General features: G+C 42.4%; 2 long non-coding RNA genes across 2 annotated transcripts in view; both read right to left on the reverse strand.

Moving 5' to 3' along the window:
- Positions 1–12,545: 12,545 nt before the first annotated feature.
- LOC143511945 (uncharacterized) lies at positions 12,546–16,543 on the reverse strand. The gene is made up of 3 exons (XR_013130306.1): positions 14,346–16,543; positions 12,995–13,134; positions 12,546–12,818 (listed from the first exon to the last, which is right to left on the reverse strand). It is a non-coding gene; the product is annotated as an uncharacterized LOC143511945 (long non-coding RNA).
- Positions 16,544–16,926: 383 nt separating this feature from the next.
- The window catches only part of LOC143511946 (uncharacterized), a 36,083-nt gene continuing 30,408 nt past the window's right edge, over positions 16,927–22,601 (reverse strand). Inside the window, exon 3 of the long non-coding RNA XR_013130307.1 lies at positions 16,927–17,265. This is a non-coding gene — a long non-coding RNA (uncharacterized LOC143511946). The remainder of the gene's footprint in view (positions 17,266–22,601) is intronic.

Here is a 22,601-nt window from a genome sequence, read left to right on the forward strand (position 1 = left end):
TGAAAGATTGCTGAACCCAGGAAGCATCCAAAAAACATAGTGCAAAAACAGTCCAGGTTAAAATGAGAAGACGAGAAGATAAAGCAGACCAAAGCAAACTGTGCAGGCAAAGAGAACAGAGGAGACGTGAACACACCAGGTCAGCAACTACAATAGGCAACAAGGACTGGGGAAATGTTTGGTGCACACATCTGAATACTGGCAATACTTTGCAGTAAGAAAAAACAAAACAGAAGCGATTAAATAGATTCGTATAATGAGCTACATTCAGTAGTGAATTCAGTAGTCTGGGGAATGGGGATGTTGCAAGGGTGTACTTGGGAACCTGGGAGTTGTAGTCAGGCATGTGGAGGGTGACTACACGACATCTGCAGTCTGGTTAAACCAGTTCAGATTTGGTATAAATCCTTAACATCTACTTCCCCTTCAGAAATACTTGAGGCCAGAAGTAACTCGCGTGGTATTACCTGCTTTGATGAGTTTTTTAGTCAATATTGTTGTTGCAAGGCATTCATGTTATAATTAGACTGCAGTATTGGGCCTTTCCTTTTATCATCAGAGTGACATCAATTGTGGAAAATTTGCCAATATCTGTTTCAGTGTATCAGCCAAATTTGGACTATTATCAGCTTTGAAGTAATTGCTTGCCTGTCAGTGGGATGCGGAAAGATTAGAGCACCACCAAATCCATCTTTGATTTTCATTTGTCTCAGAGCATTGCTTTTTTACTTTATTTTCTTCTTTCTTTCTTTCTTTCTTTCTTTCTTGTACTTTTCAAACCCAGCTATGACTGAATCAATAAGTACTTGGAGTTAGTGCTTACAGGGCCAGCAAGCATTCTCAATAACCAACACACATCTACACTGTGTGTGAGAGTAGAACAGACACTCTGCTCTAGTCTGGCCTCACTACGTATCCCATCATGCCCCCACACCAGCGTCATCTCTCAGAAAAACTCCTCTGCCCTTGACAATATATAGAAACATTTGTATTTAACATACTTACATTGTCGACATCACATTTTCCTGGATTCCTTCTTGGATTATTTTACTCCAGTGTCGAGCAGCACACCGGATTGAGCGCAAGGCTCACGTTCCAAAGGGATTTCTTCCATCGCTCCTTTTCTTTCCCAAAATAAGTCGATCTCCAGCTCCAACTCGAAGTCTGCATCTGACTTCAGAGGAAGCGTGGGGCTCAGGCCTGCAGATTGGCCTCCATCTCCACCAGGCACTGATAAGGGGCAGGAGGAAGGGAGGTGTGAGATGGGACAGGAAGGGTTCTGCTGGATAACAGGAAGGATAACGGTGAAACAAACATCTCGGCTAATGACTGATCCCCATGACGCTGCAAGCTCAACCTTTAACGAGGACCTGCGACTTGCCCAGACCATTGGCTCACACTTCACGGTGGATTGTGAAGCTGGATAATCCAAACATGTACACACACACAACCAAGTACACAAACACACACAAAGACACCAAATGTCACATAAAAAATAAATTCTATTTGGCAACCCAAAAAGAGACAATGAGGTACACAGTGCATTTACTGCAAGAGCAATATATATATATATATATATATATATATATATATATATATATATATATATATATATATATATATATATATATATATATTGGGCCTTGGGGCTCAGTCCTCCCGAGCATCATATCACGCAAAAGAACCTTGCTGGAAAAATAACAATCAATAAGTTGATTAAATGATGGCCTCCTCTGTTAGAGGATGACTCATTAACACATAAAGTGATAGATCCATCATTTCCTGCTCCGCTCTGTTCTCCCCCATTAGACTGCGACCGGCCTCTGCCACTGTGTCATCTGCAGGACCGTTCAGAGCTGCGAGCTGCCTGGCTCTCCTGATGTATCACCTCGCTTGATCGCCAGTGAAGTCCATCGAGACAGAGCATGATCAGGCGTGTATCTTTTTGGCTGTATTTGTCAAGCCTTTATTTTTGCGAGATGTTGCGCGTGCTTGTGTCCTTTCCTCTGAAGACTCACTGATCCAATCATGTGACCAGTAACGTAAAGTTCTAGCACAGAGTGTTGACATATTTTTGTTTTTACGGATCTCTCAGACTTCAACCCCACCTGAATCAGAATCGCATACACAGGTGCAAACAGACACTTGCACCGGACTAACCACACTCTCCCAACAGACTTTTCCTTAAACTGTGAAAGGTTAAATGCCGTTGTTAATTTGTGCTTAATGATTGTTTGGATGCTGTGAAGGTCAGGGAGCTGCAGAGGAACAGCACGAGTCCAGGAGAATTGATGGAGATCTCAACACCTGTGATAGAGGTGTGATAGAGGTGTGATGGATGTGTGATAGAGGTGTGCAGGAGTTTGCAAGGCAATTGCAAGAATATTTTGTCCAATAATCATACACACATTTATTCAATATTAAAACATTAACTGTAACCTGGAGGGAACACAAGTCAGCTTGCCTGTTACAAGAACGGAGGTGTGCATATTTTATTAATACTGCTCTTCTCTTATTAATAGGTGAGTAGGTCTCTCTGTCACCATGTCACTGTTTCTCCTTGTATATTTCCCCTTGTTCTCTCTCTTTTCTCTGTTTCTCTGTGCATCTGTGTTTTAGCCTGTTGTGTGTGTCTTTCATTTAACTGGCTATGGAGAACTAATAGGTGCTGTGATTGCAATGTAGTAGATCCTGAAGCCCTAGTTGTGTATGAATTATAGAGGAACTCTGACTGAGGCAAACAGCCATCCTCAAGTCTCAGCGACACACAGCAGCAGACAGCAGCTTCCTGGGGTTATCGTTTACACAGCCAAAGGCGGATCTGACAGAATTGTATCTGACTGGATGTATTGTTCCGATCTGGACTACATGTTGGGTCTACATCAATGTATCTGATAAAGAAGATAATCTGTAGTAAACTAGAAGTTTCCACCAGGGATATGCTGCTCAGTTTCTGATTGGTTCACAACGTTCTTGGCTTCTGCCCACTGTCAGGCTGTTGTTTTGCGTTCCCATTCATGTAACACTTAACTGAAGGGAAGTGTTCAGAAGGCTACATGACACCCACATAAGCCTTTCGTTACCACTGAATTAGATGTACATAAACATTTACAGACTCTTTTTACAACTGGCACAAGCTGTGATAAAAGCTGCTTTGTTAACTTTGGTGTCAGGTTGACATAACTATGGTGACATGAGAATGTGTCATGAGTGTGTGGGGTGAGATGACACAATATGACCCTGCAGCTCAGTGTGGGGTGTTTTTTTGGGTATGTCAGAGTGACATAATACTGATGATGCGGCAACATTTGAGGCTGTAGGCAAAACTGAATTAAAGGAAAGAATTCAAAAAGATGCTCAGCAGTTTCTCTTGTACTGTTATGACAATGACAAGACAAACATGAATGGTGAAAATGGTAAGAAGAGCTAATGTTAAAACACTTTTTTGTGCAGGGGGTAATGATATCCACAGCTTTCTTCTGAACATAACATTTTAACATAGAGAGTAAAAAAAATAAATCAAAAAAATAAATCTTCACTAAAATATGTTACACAGCAGTTTTTGTGACAGTGCTACAACAGTACAGGTGATGAAACAGATAATTTTTTTTTATTAATCATTAGCTTCATTTGCTATGTCATTTCACCCTCCACAGTGTCGTACCACATCATCATGTCAACCATTGCCTGTCACGTGACCCTGCCGTCAGAGTTACTGCATGCTTGTTATTTCAGTATTTCAGAGGATGACATCTCGTGTCTAGTTATTTGAGCGTTTCAACGCAGCCTAAGGCACTAATTTCCCAACACAGGTGATTGGGAACACATGACTTTAAATCATATTGTGAGGGGAGGGGCCCACTCAAAGACTTGTGAAGTATTCATGTCATGTACCACAAATCCACTTTAGCTGCATCTATTCCCTGCAGTCAATACTAGACTAAAACCAGAGTGGAGATGAGTTTCATATGTAATACATCTTAAAAGGATATTGGCACAAATATAAATGTACCTTATGTCCAAATTGATTATGTAAAATGTTCCATGATCTTTTTCATATTCAATTATTACAAACTTATTATTATTACTTTTCATACTGCAGGATAAGGGCACTTTTATTTATGTACTTTTATCTTCTGGATCTTAACAACTGTTGAACTGCTTTAAAATCTGCTTCTGTACTTTAAGATCTCCTTCTTTAAGATCTCCCTCTTTAAGATCTCCTTCTTTAAGATCTCCCTCTTTAAGATCGCCCTCTTTAAGATCGCCCTGTTTAAGATCTCCTTCTTTAGGATCTCCCTCTTTAAGATCTCCTTCTTTAAGATCTCCCTCTTTAAGATCGCCCTCTTTAAGATCGCCCTGTTTAAGATCTCCTTCTTTAAGATCACCCTCTTTAAGATCTCCTTCTTTAAGATCTCCCTCTTTAAGATCGCCCTCTTTAAGATCGCCCTGTTTAAGATCTCCTTCTTTAGGATCTCCCTCTTTAAGATCTCCTTCTTTAAGATCTCCCTCTTTAAGATCGCCCTCTTTAAGATCGCCCTGTTTAAGATCTCCTTCTTTAAGATCACCCTCTTTAAGATCACCCTCTTTAAGATCTCCTTCTTTAAGATCTCCCTCTTTAAGATTGCCCTCTTTAAGATCTCATTCTTTAAGATCACCCTCTTTAAGATCTCCTTCTTTAAGATCTCCCTCTTTAAGATCGCCCTCTTTAAGATCGCCCTGTTTAAGATCTCCTTCTTTAAGATCACCCTCTTTAAGATCACCCTCTTTAAGATCTCCTTCTTTAAGATCTCCCTCTTTAGGATCACCCTCTTAAAGATCTCATTCTTTAAGATCACCCTCTTTAAGATCTCCTTCTTTAAGATCTCCTTCTTTAAGATCACCCTCTTTAAGATCTCCCTCTTTAAGATCACCCTCTTTAAGATCACCCTCTTTAAGATCTCCCTCTTTAAGATCGCCCTCTTTAAGATCACCCTTTTTAAGATCTCCTTTTTTAAGATCACCCTCTTTAAGATCTCCTTCTTTAAGATCACCCTCTTTAAGATCTCCTTCTTTAAGATCTCCCTCTTTAAGATCACCCTCTTTAAGATCTCCCTCTTTAAGATCTCCTTCTTTAAGATCTCCCTCTTTAAGATCACCCTCTTTAAGATCTCCTTCTTTAAGATCACCCTCTTTAAGATCTCCTTCTTTAAGATCTCCCTCTTTAAGATCGCCCTCTTTAAGATCTCCCTCTTTAAGATCTCCTTCTTTAAGATCTCCTTCTTTAAGATCTCCCTCTTTAAGATCACCCTCTTTAAGATCTCCTTCTTTAAGATCACCCTCTTTAAGATCTCCTTCTTTAAGATCTCCCTCTTTAATATCTCCCTCTTTAAGATCACCCTCTTTAAGATCTCCTTCTTTAAGATCACCCTCTTTAAGATCTCCCTCTTTAAGATCGCCCTCTTTAAGATCACCCTCTTTAAGATCTCCTTCTTTAAGATCTCCTTCTTTAAGATCACCCTCTTTAAGATCTCCTTCTTTAAGATCTCCCTCTTTAAGATCGCCCTCTTTAAGATCTCCCTCTTTAAGATCTCCTTCTTTAAGATCTCCTTCTTTAAGATCTCCCTCTTTAAGATCACCCTCTTTAAGATCTCCTTCTTTAAGATCACCCTCTTTAAGATCTCCCTCTTTAAGATCACCCTCTTTAAGATCTTCTTTAAGATCTCCTTCTTTAGGATCTCCCTCTTTAAGATCTCCTTCTTTAAGATCTCCTTCTTTAAGATCTCCCTCTTTAAGATCTCCCTCTTTAAGATCACCCTCTTTAAGATCTCCTTCTTTAAGATCACCCTCTTTAAGATCTCCTTCTTTAAGATCTCCCTCTTTAAGATCTCCCTCTTTAAGATCACCCTCTTTAAGATCTCCTTCTTTAAGATCACCCTCTTTAAGATCTCCCTCTTTAAGATCGCCCTCTTTAAGATCACCCTCTTTAAGATCTCCTTCTTTAAGATCTCCCTCTTTAAGATCACCCTCTTTAAGATCTACCTCTTTAATATCTTCCTCTTTAAGATCACCCTCTTTAAGATTGCCCTCTTTAAGATCACCCTCTTTAAGATCTCCCTCTTTAAGATCTGTCTCATGTTCTTCTTCCTCATCCTGGCATTGCCACTATTGCGTGTAAAACGTCCAGTTGCCAGATAAGCAGTGATATTAAATTCCTGTAGCCTAATTTATCCTACTGACACTGCTTGTCATTAAGATCACAGTCAGGTATACACTTTGGCACCTGATGCAACTCATTAATGATGCTTGTAATTAGGCATTATGACAGTTGATGTATTAGCAAAAGCAGTGTGCCTGCTCTTTTTGATAGAATAACAGCACACAGCTGCAACCCTGTGTCCTCGCCCTGTTCAACCTTAAAGGTCAGTGCTCTAGAACCCATCCAGTCCCCTCAAAAAAAGAAAGAAAGACAAAAAAAAGAATGAACAATACCGCAGTAGCACAACTCAAAGGTTGGCAAAGGTTGGTGAGTTCTAGCATGTAAACAAGTCGAAGTGAAACCTCATCGGACGCACTGGCTAAGCACAGCTTTGTGACAGCGGTGCGGGCAGACATCCCTTTGGTCTGACTGGCAAAATATCTTTCCAGTCGGGCCTCGAGGCAGTGTTGCTTCACCATGCGAACCAGACACTTGGACCGAGCACAGAACTCCCTTTGCACATCATCCTTTATGGTACGAAATGAACTGAAACTGTCCCCAAGGGTGTTTTGTTATTGTTGTTGTTGTTGTTTTGTCTTGTGACTATGTGCCAGTTTTGTTGCTAGTATTTACTTCATCTGTTGTTCTTCTTGGGCCCATGAGAGTTTAAATAAGTAAATATAGAAAGACGATGGGAGTGAGCCCTTCTCTGAGACACGCTGCTAGCAGGGAGCGGTGCTGATCACCAGGGGATCGATCCTAAAAGCCTCTGATGATTTGATCTTCTGGGAGACGATGTTTGCTCGTTGTCGGTAACGTCCTTACAAGCTTGCACTCAGTCAGTCAGGAGTCTAGCAACCTGATCAGGATTTCAGGTGATTTCAGGAGAATATTCCTGCGTGTGCCAGTTGATCTTGTTTGTGAAGTTGTGCCGTACGGATGGCGCCGAGATGTCTGTGGAGAATGCAGTGCTGCAGGTGGCTCTTTTTAAGCAATATATGAGCTTGTACACCAATTTCCTCCAACCAGAAGCGATAGATGTTGTTTAGCTGTTAAGGTTTATGAAGCAGGACTGCTTGACCAAGTGACCGCTGCTCTCGGTAGGCTTTACTGTCAAATCATTTTATAAATCAGACAAGTCAAACAACAACGCCTAAGGAAATGTTTCCCTTTGGTTATTCGTTAAAAGACCCAATGCCCACTCAGATATCTCCCTTTCTGCACTGGGGCCTACAGCGTGAGCGCCTGACCGTGCGTTTGCCTCTGACCTCTCCCCGTCATCCTGTCCTGTGGCTGTGGACGTCCACCGCTGTCCATATTGCGTATTGCTTGGCATTTATGAATCTTTCATAGTCACAGAATAAACCTCCCTTGATACCCCCATCCTCATACATCATTGATGCTGTGTGCCAGATCTCGAGACTAATTCTATAAAGCACATATGGGGCGTTATTGCCCGTCTCGAAGGAATAATCTTACTGTGCTCTGGCCTTGCACAGAGAAGCCAGACTTATTCTGGATTTTAGCCTGAGCACATTGATTCCTGAATCTAGGCCATGCCTCCGCACGGCTTCATTCATTTGCACAGCACTGATAATGTGCCTTCTCATATTTGACAGAAACATACACACGTGAGGTTAAGCAGGTCCTTCCATGGAGCGTTAATGCTCTTTCTCTCGTGGAGCTCCCGGTGGGTTTGGGCACATGCTCACCCTGCTCCTGGAGCTCATTAAGACCTCGTAGTGCCACAGCATTCGTTTACTGGCTCGGGAAAGGCCACATGAAGCTAATTAATCCTGGAAAGATTAACTGAGTGGTCAGTATATCACAAGGAGAATTGTACAGAAGAAGCCATTCTTCCTTGCAGAACAAAATTGCCCTGGTAGATAAGTCATAGTAAATGATGTTTGCAATGTTTGTAAAAATCACTACATCATCAGCACTACTAGCCTTAGCGTCAAATACTCATCACATTACTACCCAGTGTGAGTGTATTATCTGTGGGTGTGAAATAGTCACCTGAAAGCAGGTGAGCACGCATCCGTCCACATACGGACGACGCCTTGTCAGACACATCTGGGATGTCAGGAGATAATGTCACTGTTTTCCACTCTAGAAGTTTGGAGTGATTCCGACAAAGCTAGATGTTTCTTTTAGTTTATTCTCTTCCACGTCTGGCCACGAGAAATTATTTTACGTTTCCCCCTGATCTTTTTTCCTTCTCCCCTCCAGAAAGGTTTCATTTGCAACATCTAACATCACACAGCGGGGCTGTCTTTGTTTCCACTCTCCTGAATATTGCAATAGGTGAACCTCCACTGCAATGTGCAGCATTGCAGCATAATAGTTTATTGCACATGTCTTGATCATCATATATCATATCTCTGTCTGTTTTATTAGCATTTATTTAGTATTGTGCACATTGTGCACAACAGTGGAAAATAATAAAACCGATCAAACATATCCTATTGAATGTTAAGCAACTGGAATACGTAACGATGTTGTGTAATCACTAGATCCGTATTTGAATCAGATGTAGTAATGTCTTCACATGCTCAACATTTCACATTAGACCATGCAGATATGGCTCAGTACACATGTTGGCAGATAACATTCAGCTGGGCTGATTGATCCTTCAGTCACCTCACAGGTGCAATAGTTGATAACATGTGATGTGTGATAAAGGAGAGGGCCAGGGAGTCAGGAACTCCTTCTCTAAGAGGCAGATGCTTTTCTTCTTCTAAAAAGGTTGGATTTGTTGTAATTCAATGGAGCAGACAAGCAATTCACTACCAGAAGGTGCTTATTTCATTATGGCTTCCACCCGGGTCATTGCGCTACATGTGGCAATGACATTTGTAAAGGTCAAAAACCTTTTTAACACAGGCTTTGGTTAGATAAAAAAGCAAATAAATAAATAAATGCCCACCTCTATTTCTTAGATTCTAAGTAGAGATTTTACCTGAATGAAAAACTATACAGGTACTCGTTGTTTGTAAATAAATAAATGTTCTACATACTTAGGTTTTTATGTTTAGATTTATCATTTTAAGTTTAAAATGGATAGTTCTTGGAACACCCAGACAACACATAATTCAATTAGACAAGACAATTGTCAATTAGACAAGTTCAGCACAATACAATAAATGTCTCTACAATAAATCCACATGGTGTAATTAAACCCCGCAGTGCAGCCCAATGCAACAAACATGACACTATAAATAAGTGAATCTATAAGTAAGTGGGTCTATAAATGAGTGGGTCTATAAATAAATGGGTCTATAAACGAGTGGGTCTATAAATAAGATCCATTTGAAATCGACAGAGTGAGCATACAGTGAGCGGTTCAGAAGTGTACAGGTCTGCAGACCTGAGCTCCTGCCCCTGTGCTCGTCAGGTCTGCTGCCTGCTGCGTGTTTCTGTGAACGGAGGTGAGAGCGCCACCTGCTGGAGCCCCTCCCACACAGCACTGCTTGCTCCAGGCACGTGGCCCCTGTTCACAAACTTTGGCTGGTGGTGCTCCTTCAGACGGCCAGCGTCCTCCACCGGCGTTCTTCTCTGGAGAGACCGGCCGCTACTGTGGATCTGAGAAGAATCCACCAAACTCGCATGAGGACCAGTCCTTGATGGTTAAATCCGAAATACAAATGAGATCAGCCAGAGAGGTGCACATATTACACAAAAAAACTTAATTGGGAAGATGTAGTCTGTGTGCCACTGCGTCAGAACAGAAATGTTTTTGAAATTAGAGAGCTGGAACCATGGAGCACGATTTAATTGAGCAACGGACTTCCTCTACCTGGCTGAGACAGAAACGTGTAGTTGTCACTGGGGTAAGAGCTGTCTGGAGGCTTCTGCTCATGTAAAAAACTCCCAGGAGTTCACTTAAAAAGTTCTCCATAGTAGTCAAACAGCGGTTTGTTTACAAATAGAGAAAAAATATGAACATGAGGATTTTAAAGAAAGGCTCATTTCAGGACTGACCGCCCATCTAAAGCCCAACTGCAATCTCATAACCTCCGTAGTACAACTGATTAAGAGGGTTGTGACCTATTACCTTATAGACCCAAGTTATAGTTCTGAAGATGCCATTGTCAGTGATGACCTATCATCTAACATCTGCAGCTAGTCCGTAATTGGTCCTGCTCCCTGGATTCAAAGGATAGCTCAGTCATTCTACAGCTGTGTTGGCCAGTGCGGAGTATCTGCAAGCTGACTTCCTCAGAAACGAGCAGTCAGCACTCTCCTCCAAGCAGGTTCAACTTCCTGGCAATGTGCCCTGAGCAGAACCTTGAAATCTCTTTTATGTACAATAATCTAAATATAAATATAATGTTTACTGAAGCAATAGGAGAGCTGAAAGTATTTCCAGTCTTCATTCACAGTCATTACTGGTGCTGCACATCTCCAGTCTGACATTTATTCTAGTCCCATAATAAAAACACATAACATATGCATTGCTTCACAATATGTTCATTATTTCACAGGCACAATATTTAAAATTATAACATCATTACATTTTGATAGACTCTTAGCTATCTATACTGATTATGTAAATTGCTTCCCAAATTGATTATTGCCTTGTCCTGAAATACAAAATATACAGCACAAAAATCCTTTGTACGACTAAAAGTGAAAAAACAGAACAGAGAGTAGAATGAAAACTGGTCGTATGGGAAATGTGAAATGTAAATGAGTAATGAGGAATCGTGTAGAAAAGGGTGTTTCACCTGACTGCTAACGTGATCTGGGTTTTTCCTCTGCATTAATGTGAAATTTAGAGACAGATTAACTTCTCTAGTAGATGAGAGGGGTCTAGCCGACATCACCTGCAGGTTCTGAGCTTATGTCCACAAACAGACTAAGACCGAGACTTCCATGCTTATGGGCATTTGCTGGGTTTCATGACGTTTTTCCTAGACTACTGCTCTCTGTATGCAAGCTATAAGCAAGAATGATTTGTGTGTCTCATTAATTGTGTCCTGGGTGGATCATTATTACATTGTATTGCCACAGGCAATAGGTCCAGTAACTCAAATCTATTATGAGCAGGTTCACTATAACTCTTATTTTAAGATCAAGCATAAACAAATTGCCATAGCAGCGGTCTGAGTTAAGCGTAGTCAACACAAGTCACAAGAAACACAAGGCACATAGAGAGTTCTGAAGCTCTACTAAGAATCCAGATTCATCAGAAGAATCCCAAATGTATTAGGTCATCTAACCTTGAGGAAAAACGTCAGAGAACTTCTTTAAAATGGCATGCGAATCAATGCCAACTGATGGGCCATTCACTGCAGTTAGAGCGCGTGACCTATCCACGCCTGACCTCTTGCACTGAAACCTACCACGGCCCTCGTGAAAGGGCCCTGATATGCCACTTTTTTGCTCGTGTCCAAGCAACGGCTTGTGCACCAAGCCAGCTAAGGAGTGATCGCTCTTAGCTCACAAAGGCGATTACGGACTTACCCAATCTCCCCCTTCAGGACTGAAGGCCAGGCCATGAAAGCTCGGGACGAGGGGCGTGCCACGACCGAACTGGCAAGGCTCTTTGGCCTTTGATGGACTTTTTAAAGATTCGGCTTCCATTTCCCACAAAGGCAACACTGGACAATAGGCAGGGACCGGGTCTAGAGGAACGGGACCCAAATCTGGCATCGCAGAGTGTGAGAAGCACATCAACGTGATTATAATCATGTGGGGCACCAAAGGCTGTCCGAAGTTTCGAAAGTTAGCTGGGCCAAGGTGACCCTGCGCTTTACTGCACATGTCTCTAGACTTGCAAATTTGCCCACTCAGTTCTCCGGCTGCTGCTTTGGAGGGTGTAGCACAGGCTAAAATGACAGCGTGGCTGAACTCATTCAGTATGAGCACTTGAACTTGAAGCTTCTGAATAATTGATTAGCATATTTGCTACATAATTGAGGGAGCTGTGGGGTGGCGTCATTTGCTCAGTCTCCCTTTCACATGGCTGTCTGAGAAACGCAGTGTATGTACAGCATGAGGTAACCTTGGAAACATCAGTTCCGGTCGCACACGTACACATGAATTGTGCTTAGGAACAAGGATGAAAACATCACTGGCTCGCAAGCTGGAGACACACAGTGTAAAATAATAGACACACAGTGTAAAATAATAGACACACAGTGTAAAATAATAGACACACAGTGTAAAATAATATCTTAATGTGCAAAGCAGCAAGCAGAACATTAGTTGCCTTCCTTCATAATGTTTTCATATTGTTCATATTGTTGCCCCATATATATATATATATATATATATATATATATATATATATATATATATATATATATATATATATATATATATATATATATAATGACAAAAGTCGCAGTAAAATGTGAAATATACCCAGTGAACATCATGCTCTCATATCTCAAGTCACATTTGTATATAGGGCTGATAAAAAAAGCAAAAACAAAAGGCAATAGGTTACAATCAGCTACAAAACTGAAAAGCATTTCTTATTTTAAACAGAATAATAAAGAACATTGAATTTGTTCCGGTTGGTTCCAGGCTATATTTCAACATTTAAAGCTTAAGCCCAACCCGATGAAATGGAGATGCTGATTACTGCGGTGATGTTTATGTCTCTGTCTGCTTTCGCATCTAGATCGTGCTGAGAAGATGTGGAGACAAGGAGTTGGACTGCAGTTTTACACTCACGGAAATTTACAACCTGATACAATGAATATTATATTGTATTTTTTCAAATATAAAGTGAGCACTTTAAAGCACTTTAAGCACAGTAGCTAATAAAGGGCCCGTGTGTGTGTGTGTGTGGAAGCACTTTACCTGCACAGCTGATGAAACGCCTCTGTCCAAAACATCCTGTTTCTCTGGAAACCTTGTGTGCTTCTCATCACTCTATGAAATGTCCCATCAGCAGGTAACACAGGTGGCCCCCATCCCATCCACGACAGCAGAAGGCAGGTCTGAGGAACACAGCAAGAGCCGATCATGGTGGCACCAAGCATGGAGCTGGGTCAGAATCAAAATGCAAGACACAGGCCACACACATGAGCCGTGGAGACAATCCAGCATCTAGTAGCAGAATGCAGGGTGCTAGGAGGCGAGCAAACACTGAGAGACAGTGCCAAGAGGCCAGGATCAAATACACGGACATTCGCAAGGAATGAGAGCTGGATGCTCCCAAGTCCAACCCAGAGGAACCATAGAGTGTTGGAGAGCAAGACTTAGATCATATGGCATCTCCAGGGGAAAGATCTCAGGGTGAATGGGCTAGCTCAACAGTAAAGATATTTGTCTAATAATCAAGATGCTGTTGTTTCAAGTTTCACCATCATGTTTTTAGTAAAATCCTAAAATCTTGAAATATTGAGTCTTAATTAGTTAGGCCTAACTTAATTGGTATCTAATCACCAAAGCAAAAGTCATTAATAAATAATAAAGTAAAATCTCATCTACAGTACATTGCTCACAAGGGCAGTGGGTGTCTAAAAAAATTTAACTGAACAGTGAAAGTTCTCAATTGTCCTCGGGTCCTAGAATGTGGTTTTAAAAGTGCGTCCTTTGTGCTTTAATGTGTTTCCCTGCCAGTCGGTGGTTGTCTTGCAGTGCTTCGCACGTGGGCTGCGCTATTCTACGGGACCAGATGTTAGAGCTGCTGTAAATGATGCTTTTATATGGTGCTTCAGATTGAATTAACTCCCTCAGTGGATTTACAGCTCAGAGCATAATGAAGCCTGTGCACAGCTTTTCCCACACAGTTAAACAGCACATTCAGTCTGCCCCTTCTCATGGTACTACTCATCATTTTCTCTTATTTCTCTCTCTCTCTCTCTCTCTCTCGCTCTCTCTCTCTCTCTCTCTCTCTCTCTCTCTCTCTCTCTCTGGTTTTCATACTGTAAAAAAAAAAGAAAATCAATCTTATTAGTTTTACTTTAGGGCAAGTTGAAATGCAGGTTTATTATAGTAGGAAGCAGGTACTGGAACGAGGCACCACTGTGAGGTGTTAACGGTACGACTGTGGGGTGTTGGCAGGGTACGACTGTTAGGTGTTGACAGGGTACAGCTGTGAGGTGTTGACAGTACAATTGTGAGGTGTTGACAGTATGATTGTGAAGTGTTGACGGTACGACTGTGAAGTGTTGACAGGGTACGAATAACAGTTGAATAAACTGACCTCTTTAACTGAAGCATGTTTAGAAGAATCGGGACCTGTCTGATTAATCCTTTTTTTACCTAAAATTTAAAAAATGCCTTTTATTTAAATGCATTCATAACTTTTGACTTCAATACATGAAATGATCAAGCCTTTATTTAACTGGTATTTCAGAAATTCACATTTTCATAATAACATGCATTTATATCATGTTCTCATCACCTCAATAGTCAGTTCTAGACACAGAAAAATCTAGTGAAAAAAGCTGCAAAAAAACTGGCCCATTAAGATGGACAATGAGATGCCAAATGATTAGGATATTGTAAATGAGCTGGGGAGGCCACAAATGTTGAAAATGGAAATGTGGTTAACTGGCTATTTCATGTTTGCTTGACGTGTCTGGTGGGAGGGCTTAGGAATGAGCAGAAAATTGTCATTCTGAACTATCAAATGTCATTTAACCAAGCTGGATGTTACATGTGTGCCAGGGAGAGCACAGGGTCAACAAAGGGTCAGTACAGGGTCACTGGAGAGAGGATTGTGTCCACACAGTGTCAGTGTCAGTGCAGTAACACAGGGTAGAACACAGTGTCAGTGTCAGCTCAGTAATGCAGCGTTGAACACAGTGTCAGTGTCAGCTCAGTAACAGGGGAGAACACAGTGTCAGTGTCAGCGCAGTATCACAGGGTCGAACACAGTGTCCGTGTCAGCGCAGTAACACAGGGTAGAACACTGTGTCAGTGTCAGCTCAGTAATGCAGCGTTGAACACAGTGTCAGTGTCAGCTCAGTAACAGGGGAGAACACAGTGTCAGTGCCAGCGCAGTATCATGGGGAGAACACAGTGTCAGTGTCAGCTCAGTAACAGGGGAGAACACAGTGTCAGTGTCAGCGCAGTAACACTGGGGAGAACACAGTGTCAGTGTCAGCTCAGTAACTGGGGAGAACACAGTGTCAGTGTCTGCGCAGTATCATGGGGAGAACACAGTGTCAGTGTCAGCGCAGTAACACTGGGGAGAACACAGTGTAAGTGTCTGCGCAGTATCATGGGGAGAACACAGTGTCAGTGTCAGCTCAGTAACACTGGGGAGAACACAGTGTCAGTGTCAGTGCAGTAACACTGGGGAGAACACAGTGTCAGTGTCAGCTCAGTAACACTGGGGAGAACACAGTGTCAGTGTCAGCGCAGTAACACTGGGGAGAACACAGTGTCAGTGTCTGCGCAGTAACACTGGGGAGAACACAGTGTCAGTGTCTGCGCAGTAACACTGGGGAGAACACAGTGTCAGTGTCTGCTCAGTAACGGGAGAACACAGTGTCAGTGTCAGCTCAGTAACACTGGGGAGAACACAGTGTCAGTGTCAGCTCAGTAACTGGGGAGAACACAGTGTCAGTGTCAGCTCAGTAACAGGGGAGAACACAGTGTCAGTGTCAGCTCAGTAACACTGGGGAGAACACAGTGTCTGCACACCTTGAGTAGGTCATGTTTCACATCATCATCATCATCATCACTCACATGCAATCAAATGTATGGGATGCCTACACGCCAACGAAGTTAGAATACCACTGATCATCTTACACTGCATAAAATATTAAGCCGAGCAGTCGAATCTCCACTCTGGGCTAAAATAAGAAAACCGCTTTTAAAATGCTAAGTCCCGCTTGGCTAAAACTGAGGCATCCAGCAGTCAGCCCAGTCTTCTCATATGTCATGTGTAACTAAAGCTGACTTCAGCAACCCAACAGCGTTATGGTGATGCCTCAACAGCTTCTGACAGAGAGCAGCACAGTACAGCGGAGAGCTGACAGCAGGAGAAGTGTTACATACGCGGCAACACGCTGGGTTAGGTGCAGGACGCAGGAACCACCCTCTCAAAGATGACACTGCACAGCCATATTTGCTGGCTTTCAAAATGGGTGTGTGTGTTCCAGCATTTGTACCCCAACTACAACTCCCACCCCCTAAAAATCTCCAACAGACAGGCCTTGGGCTGGCTGCGTGGAGACAGCCATCGTGTATGCATTGCCTTCTAAGCATCATGGGGCTGAAATCTGTTCAAGTTCACCTTAAACACACTTTAATTGAATTACCAGAGGGACATTTTTTAATTTGACTTTACAAGTCACGCAGAGAGGATTGCATGATAAATTTCATAAGTAGGAAATCTTTGCAATGGATGACTTTTTGACTCCTGTTTGTCCCTGTGAAGGAGAGAATAAATCACAGTTAAATCACAGTCAGGAACTTCAAAACAAAAGTGATTTTCTGAACCCTTCAATGGTTTTACTAAAAGGTTTTTCAAAGGGTACAGAAAGGGGTCACTGAAGGGAAAGTTTTTTATAGCTAAAGTTCATGGTCAAGAACCAGTAATAAATGGCAACCTCATCCCCTATTCAATCAGGGGACCCCTATTCAATCACTCTTTGAAGAGTGAACCCTATTCAATCACTTATATATATATATATATATATATATATATATATATATATATATATATATATATATATATATATATATGTGTGTGTGTGTGTGTGTGTGTGTGTGTGTGTGTGTGTGTGAGAGAGAGAGAGAGAGTGTGTGCGTGTGTGTGTGTGCGTGTGTGTGTGTGTGTGTGTGTGTGTGTGTGTGTGTGTGTGTGTGTGTGTGTGTGTATGTGTATGCACAGTAGATGAAGAACATCTACTGTTATGGTGAACCCTAGAACCATGAAACATTAAAACAACCATAAGACATGAAAAAAAAATCCTAACTTTGGCTTTAAAAATCCATCAGGTTGGAGCTGGAGTTGGTGTGACTGAAGTAGGTGGGGCTGGAGTGGGTGTGGCCGTGGCTGAAGTGGGTGGGGCTGGAGTGGGCCATGGGTTCTTGATCCTTCTTGCAAAATTCTTGGCGCTCAAGGTGCTGTCCTCTGCCAAGGTGCTGAAGTGTCCTTCTCCAAGGTCCTGAAATGGAAGAAGGGATCACAGGTGGTGCCACAAGTCTGAGCTTGGCATCACAGTATATATGTTATATAGCTTTTGTGTGAGTGTATATCCAAAGTCAAGCCCACAGTGTTCCATTCGTACAGCTGTTATATTTATCAGCAGTGGGAAGGCTAATTGGGGGTTATAAAATGCAGATTCATAATTATTTGAATACATGTTTATGTGTGTATCCTCCCAGAAATGAGCCATTCTGAGTTTGGTGCCTCATTAACTCAAATTATGCTTATTACTGCATATTACACTGCAGAACTGACCTAACACCACCTCCTCTTTATAATTCTCCAAGGTAGACCTCAGATTATTCAAAAATATGTTGCAGAAACCTCATTACTGATGCTTTACACTGCGCTAGTAAATAACAAAAGCTTAAAGGAGCTTATGTTTAGGTTAGATCTATGGTAAGGAAACATATGATTTGTTTGGAGATTTATACAGTTTAGTGGATGGAGTGGTGAAGAAAGCATGGAGTGGCCTAAACATTTTCGGTTTTTTTTTTTGTAGAAAATGCAGGTCTGCACAAGATGTACATCTCTCCCTGAAAGGCCCTGTAGACTATGTAGACAGCTAGACAGAGAGAGAGAGAGAGAGAGAGAGAGAGACAGATGGGGAGAGAGAGAAATGTGAGAGAAATAGTGGATGGAGAGAGAGAGAGAATCACAAGGCCAAATGACTATGTCAACAACCACTGGCAGCACATGTGTCATCTGAAAAACTTGAAAAATGCCTCAGTGTCTTTGAGAAACACAAGCCTGAGTGAGACTCTCTCTGACAACACAAGTTTATGCTGTGCTGAGTCTGTAAGTCTAAATGAGATGCTATTTCATGGCATGACTTTCATTGGAAGGATGTGCATCAAGGCAATTTCTGAGACACATAAGTCAGCCTCTGCCTCCGCAAATGGAGACAACAAAGGCTTTTTGAGAGAGCTCCCAGATAGAGGCATCAAAAGAATAACCGCAGACCCAATTCACACAACACAAAACAATCCGGGCAAAAAGGAACCAATTTTTTTAATGATCTGGGAAAATTTGTAGCTAATGAATGCATCTGAAGAAAGGCTTTTAAAATTGCATTATGCAGTACAATTGTTCTGTTAGGCTTTAGCATATCAGATAACTTGCTGATTTCTTGTAGTCATACTATCCAGACACACCTAGAACATGTTGCGCACAACATATTGTGCACAAAACTCATTTGCTTGTTGACAACATTCGCCATTTCGTTGTCTGCATTTTCCCATATATGCTGCCATGTCTCATAGACGTGAGCATGTTTTCATCAGATGTCCTGGGAGTTGCCCCACGGGCTGCAGTTACAGAATGACTACTTTGCTTTTACACTTAGAACTCATCTGTTTCGGTCTGTTGGATCACGCCAGACGGCCCGGCTCTGAATCTGCGTTTTCATCTGCAACGGTTTTATCTCACCACCATCTGTCGATTGCTTCCATGAATCTCTCAGTGTCTACAAGCCCTCAAGAATTCAATCTGCCTGGTTCTAACAGAATTATGAATATTAAGATGTCTCCTCTGTGGCATTTCCATGGAGGCAGCTCCCATATAAGGAATCACGAGTTACGTCACGGCCTCTTCGTTCCTCTGACTGGCTGATCGCATGACCCCTGACCCCTTCCACGAACACCAATTTCTCATTCTCCAGTGTACCATAACTCTTAAAAGTATATATATAATAATAGTAATAATAATAAGGATAATGCTAATAATAATAAAATACTCTTAATTAATCTTAATTAATCCTAAGAATTAAATTATCTAATCTTCTCAAAGTCAGCAATGAGTATTTGTTTAAATTTCAGTTTCATATATAAACAGGTGAATTCATGAATTGAAAAGACGTGCTGCAAAAAGATGCAAGAACCGAATGATAACTATGCAAGCCCTGCAACATCTCACCTGTGTGTTTGTAACTAGCTCTCCCACAGTGTCACTCATTATTAAAAGTATTCGTATCTGTGGGAGAAAACTACCTTTAGGGACCCAGTGTACTCCTCCAAATCTATACTACAGAGCGCTCTTGTCCCCGACTCACCTTGACAACACAAATAGGAACACAGGTAGATCAATACCTGCTCTGTGAAGGTGACCCCTTCTCACAGTCACCTGGACACAGCTCTCCTGAGATACTCACTGCGCGTCGAAGTAAGTCAAGTGTACACTTTCTCCGACAGCTAATGACTCCGGTTTCAAAAACACCCCCCCCCAGAACAATCCCTCACAGATGGAGCAGCATTGCAGTTACAATCCATGTCCCTATTTGGAGGGTTATTTGCGCTCCAGCACAAACACCCGGTGGCCATTTGATGGACGGCAGGTATTCAGCCCACCTATCAATCACAAGACTGCACAGAGACCTGCACATCTCTCAGCGTACAGAGCTCCGCTGTGTATCAGCTCCACTATAATGACCACTGCCAAGGATGAGCAGTGATTAAACATACAGGTCGGTTCATAGTTGGACACAGTTGGACAAGGGGACAGGAAAAATAGTACCCAGAGTCCATAAATGCATATTTTCTCACTTATACTTGCTGTCTTTTCTTTCTTCTCCTCTCTCTCTCTCTCTCTCTCTCTCTCTCTCTCTCTCTCTCTCCCTCATCTTTCTTTTCTCTCCCTATTCTTTCTGGCTTCAAGTCCGTTTCACTCTCTCTAAAAGTATACCCTAGGAAAACATTCCAAATACACAATCATAGAAAATCTCAGCACAAACATCCACTCCATCTTCTGCTGTCAAGCTAACCCGATGTCAAGAAAAAGTAGCCCAATAGATCCACTTCTCAGTGACACTTTTCACAGGATAAATGTTCTTTGTAGAGGGGAAAATGCAGTGAAAAAACCCAGCCCAGCTAATTTTCTGGTTTTGGACAAGATGACAGTTATAGGAAAAGTGCCACTCTCAGTATTTTGCTCCTCATTCACTTGCATGCAGGATGTATTCATCCAACGAGCAATCCAAAGTGTTTTCAAAGAGCCCAAATGGATCTTGGCATTAGCATAAGAATGGGGTTTGTCAGCAATATTAATACACAAACACTCTTCAGTGCCAGCTCCCCACAGACCCCACCATCATGCTGCCGCAGCTGAGATCAAGCTTCCTCAGGTCCAGCCAGGACAGCCTGGCAGCAGACTAGCTCCCCCCTGCCACAGCAGGGCTGCCCCTTGTCGGTGTGCGAGGTTATAGGCCAGAGGTCAAGGGTCACGGGTTTGAGTTGTGCTGTTTGAGTTGTGGGTTTGAGTTGTGCTGCTCTGAGTGGAAGGCGCTCTTCCTGTAGGGTTCAGTCAATATTACAATACATCACGCTCACCCAAGATAATCATGCTCGGTTCCATCAAAGAAGGCAGTACCAGAGATTACAAACCAGGGAGGGTTTTTGAAAAGCTACAAACTTCCGCATCAGTTTAGGACTTATTCTCCTGATGTCCAATAAAACTCTTCTTCAGCTGGGGGCAAAAGATCACATATGAATGCAAAGCATGACAGATTCTATGTGCAGACATATTGACCACTGTTTTGTGTCGCTATGGGATAAGCACAGCCTGACGGAATGGAGAGGCTCCATTAAACCCCATTAAAGCCCAGACTGCTGCTGACAGGGGCTTCTGGGAGGGCATGAGACTGATGGAGATGTTCATTAGTTATGCTGCTGGGCTAAAAGCAGCACTGATGATAAGTTTATTAACAACTCACTGGTTTAATCAAACACCTCCACTCTCACTTCCCTATTCCAGCCCGACGAATTTCCAAAGTAAAAGTCACCTATAAAGTCTCACACTGTGCTGTTTGGAACTTAAGTGATCACAGATGCACAGTTACTTGTTATTATAAAATTATGCTAGTATGATTCACTTAATTACTCTTTTCTCTCTCTGTCTTTCTCCCTCTTTCCTACTTTCTCTCCTTCGTTTTCGAGTTTTAGATTAGTTTCAGTGGGCTAGAGAGAGGGTTGCAATTGATAATCAATATCATAGACAGCAAACAGTCACGTGTTGGGCAACAGTGCACTGCACAGCTCTGCAAAACATCACACACATCAACACAAAGCAGAAACCCCATGCTAAGATGACAGCCAAACTCCTCGCTCCAGAGTCTATAACACCAAGTAAAGAGAGGCTAGATGTACCACTCTCCTCGCTCTGTCTATCACAACACAGACAGGCAACCTAAACCCACACACACACACACACACACACACACACACACACACACACACCGACACTTACACAATGATAGATTCTTTCAAAGGCAGTATTTTCCACTTTGCAAGCAAGAGATTGGTTTCCAGCTAAAGCCTATGTTATTAGTTTGTGCACAAATAAGATTGAAAATGGTATCCCCATAATTCCAGATTGCATTACAGAAAATACATTTTATACTTCTCGCAGGGGGCCTTTTTCCAAAATATCAATGATCATACAGCAGGGAGAGAGGGAATGAAGGGAACAAGGGCACATAAGGGAGGAGATGAAGGGAACAAGGGCACATAAGGGAGGAGATGAAGGGAACAAGGGCACATAAGGGAGGAGATGGTGGGAACAAGGGCAAATAAGGGAGGTGATGAAGGGAACAAGGGCAAATAAGGGAGTAGATGAAGGGAACAAGGGCACATAAGGGAGGAGATGAAGGGAACAAGGGCACATAAGGGAGGAGATGAAGGGAACAAGGGCACATAAGGGAGAAGATGAAGGGAACAAGGGCACATAAGGGAGAAGATGAAGGGAACAAGGGCACATAAGGGAGTAGATGAAGGGAACAAGGGCACATAAGGGAGGTGATGAAGGGAACAAGGGCACATAAGGGAGGAGATGAAGGGAACAAGGGCACATAAGGGAGAAGATGAAGGGAACAAGGGCACATAAGGGAGGAGATGAAGGGAACAAGGGCACATAAGGGAGGAGATGAAGGGAACAAGGGCACATAAGGGAGAAGATGAAGGGAACAAGGGCACATAAGGGAGAAGATGAAGGGAACAAGGGCACATAAGGGAGGAGATGAAGGGAACAAGGGCACATAAGGGAGGTGATGAAGGGAACAAGGGCACATAAGGGAGGAGATGAAGGGAACAAGGGCAAATAAGGGAGGAGATGAAGGGAACAAGGGCAAATAAGGGAGGAGATGAAGGGAACAAGGGCAAATAAGGGAGGAAATGAAGGAAACAAGGGCAAATAAGGGAGAAGATGGTGGGAACAAGGGCACATAAGGGAGGAGATGAAGGGAACAAGGGCAAATAAGGGAGGAAATGAAGGAAACAAGGGCAAATAAGGGAGAAGATGGTGGGA

Source organism: Brachyhypopomus gauderio, chromosome 4 (genome assembly GCF_052324685.1).
Source record: "Brachyhypopomus gauderio isolate BG-103 chromosome 4, BGAUD_0.2, whole genome shotgun sequence".
Taxonomy (NCBI): Eukaryota; Metazoa; Chordata; class Actinopteri; order Gymnotiformes; family Hypopomidae; genus Brachyhypopomus; species Brachyhypopomus gauderio.